This window comes from Arachis ipaensis, chromosome B3, assembly GCF_059453495.1.
Source record: "Arachis ipaensis isolate K30076 ecotype BB chromosome B3, ASM5945349v1, whole genome shotgun sequence".
In the NCBI taxonomy this organism is placed as follows: Eukaryota; Viridiplantae; Streptophyta; class Magnoliopsida; order Fabales; family Fabaceae; genus Arachis; species Arachis ipaensis.
In genome coordinates, this window is record NC_142438.1 from 52,848,490 (window position 1) to 52,851,326 (window position 2,837).

The window sequence follows — 2,837 nt, forward strand, 5'->3', positions numbered from 1 at the left end:
AAATCCTTTATAAACCTCCTATAGAATCCTGCATGCCCCAGAAAGCTTCTGATTGCCTTAACATTGGCAGGTGGTGGTAATTTTTCAATTACCTCTATTTTTGCTTGATCCACCTCTATTCCCTTGTTTGAGATTTTATGCCCAAGAACAATTCCTTCAGTCACCATGAAGTGACACTTTTCCCAGTTTAAAACTAGGTTGGTTTCTTGGCATCTTTTCAGAACAAGTTTTAGGTGATCAAGACAGGAGCTGAATGAGTCTCCATATACTGAGAAGTCATCCATGAAGACTTCCAGAAATTTTTCCACCATATCAGAGAAAATAGAGAGCATGCATCTCTGGAAGGTTGCAGGTGCATTGCATAGCCCAAAGAGCATCCTTCTATAAGCAAACACTCTGGATGGACATGTGAATGCTGTTTTCTCTTGATCTTGGGGATCTACTGCAATCTGGTTATAGCCTGAGTAGCCATCCAAAAAGCAGTAATAATCATGACCTGCTAGTCTCTCTAGCATCTGGTCTATGAATGGTAAAGGAAAATGATCCTTTCTGGTGGCTGTATTGAGCCTTCTGTAGTCAATACACATGCGCCACCCTGTAACTGTTCTTGTAGGAACCAGTTCATTTTTTTCATTATGAATCACTGTCATGCCTCCCTTTTTTGGGATGACTTGAACAGGGCTCACCCAGGGGCTATCAGAAATGGGATAAATAATCCCAGCCTCTAGTAATTTGGTGACCTCTTTCTGCACCACTTCCTTCATGGCTGGATTTAGCCGCCTCTGTGGTTGAACCACTGGTTTGGCATTATCCTCCAATAGGATTTTGTGCATGCATCTAGCTGGGCTTATGCCCTTAAGGTCACCTATGGACCACCCAAGAGCTGTCTTGTGTGTCCTTAGCACTTGAATAAGTGCTTCCTCTTCCTGTGAATTTAAAGCAGAGCTTATGATCACTGGAAAAGTGTCACCTTCTCCTAGAAATGCATATTTCAAGGATGGTGGCAGTGGCTTGAGCTCTGGTTTAGGAGGTTTTTCCTCTTTCAGAAGAAAGTTCAGAGGCTCTTTCATGTCCCCTGAATCCTCCAAATCAGGCTGGACATCTTTAAAGATGTCTTCCAACTCTGATTCGAGACTCTCAGCCATGTTGATCTCTTCTACCAAAGAGTCAATAAGGTCAACTTTCATACAGTCTGTTGATGTGTCTGGATGCTGCATGGCTTTGACAGCGTTCAACTTGAACTCGTCATCGTTGACTCTCAGGGTTATTTCCCCCTGTTGGACGTCAATGAGGGATCGTCCAGTTGCTAGGAAGGGTCTTCCTAGAATGAGAGTGGCACTCTTGTGCTCCTCCATTTCCAGCACAACAAAGTCAGTGGGAAAGGCGAATGGCCCAACTCTGACAATCATGTCCTCAATCACGCCTGATGGGTATTTAGTGGAACCATCAGCAAGTTGGAGACATATCCGGGTTGGTTTAACTTCTTCAGTTAAGCCAAGCTTCCTGATAGTGGATGCAGGTATCAGGTTGATGCTTGCCCCAAGATCGCATAAGGCTGTCTTGGTGCAATCACCTTCCAATATGCATGGTATCAGAAAACTCCCAGGGTCTTTAAGCTTTTCAGGAAAGCTTTTCAGAATGACTGCACTGCATTCTTCAGTGAGGAGAACTCTTTCTGTTTCTCTCCACTCCTTTTTATGACTCAAGATCTCTTTCATGAACTTGGCATAAGAAGGTATTTGCTCAAGTGCCTCTGCAAAAGGAATCTTTATTTCAAGAGTCCTTAGATAATCTGCAAAGCGAGCAAATTGCTTATCCTACTCCTCTTTCTGGAGTTTTTGAGGATAAGGTATCTTGGCTTTATATTCCTCAACCTTAGTGGTTAAAGAAGCCTTTTTAGAGGGGTTGTTATCAGCACTTGTGTGTGTCTGATCCCTCACTGGCAATTGAGTGCCAGAGTCAGAAGCTGGAGTGACGTTAGACGCCAGGTCACTGTCTGTTCCTGGCGCCTGAACGCCAGAAATGTGCCCCTGTTGGGCGTTCAACGCTGGATTCTTCCCCATTTGGGCGTTCAACGCCAGATTCTTGCCCCTTTCTGACGTTGAACGCCAATCCTGCCTTGTTTCTGGCGCTGAACGCCAGTTTTGGGCATGGTCTGGGCGTTCAGCGCCAGCCTTCCACCCATTTTCTGGCGTTTTAGTGCCAGAATTATTTTTCCCTGGGCTCTTACTGTCCTCAGGGGAATCTTTAGTGGGTCGCTCATTTCTTGAATTTTTGATGCCTTGAGGTGGGGTATTTAATGTTTTCCCACTTCTTAATTGAACTGCTTGGCATTCTTCTGCTATTTGCTTTGATAGCTGCTGCTTTGTTTGCTTAAACTGTTCGTCCATATGTATATTAGCTATCCTTGTCTCCTGTAACCTGTCTTTGAATTCAGCTAGCTGTTTTGTTAGAAAATCTAATTGCTAATTGAATTCAGCAGCTTGTTTTACAGTACTGAATTCAGCAGTTACTGTTTTAACCTCTTCATTCATGGAAGGGTTGCTGCTTAGATACAGATGCTGATTCCTGGCAACTGTATCAATGAGCTCTTGAGCTTCTTCAATTGTCTTTCTCATATGGATAGATCCACCAGCTGAGTAATCTAAAGACATCTGAGCTCCTTCTGCAAGCCCATAGTAGAAGATGTCTAACTGAACCCACTCTGAAAACATTTCAGAGGGGCATTTTCGTAGCATCTCTCTGTATCTCTCCCAGGCATCATAAAGAGATTCATTATCTCCTTGTTTAAAGCCTTGGATGTCCAGCCTCAGCTGTGTCATCCTTTTTGGAGGGAA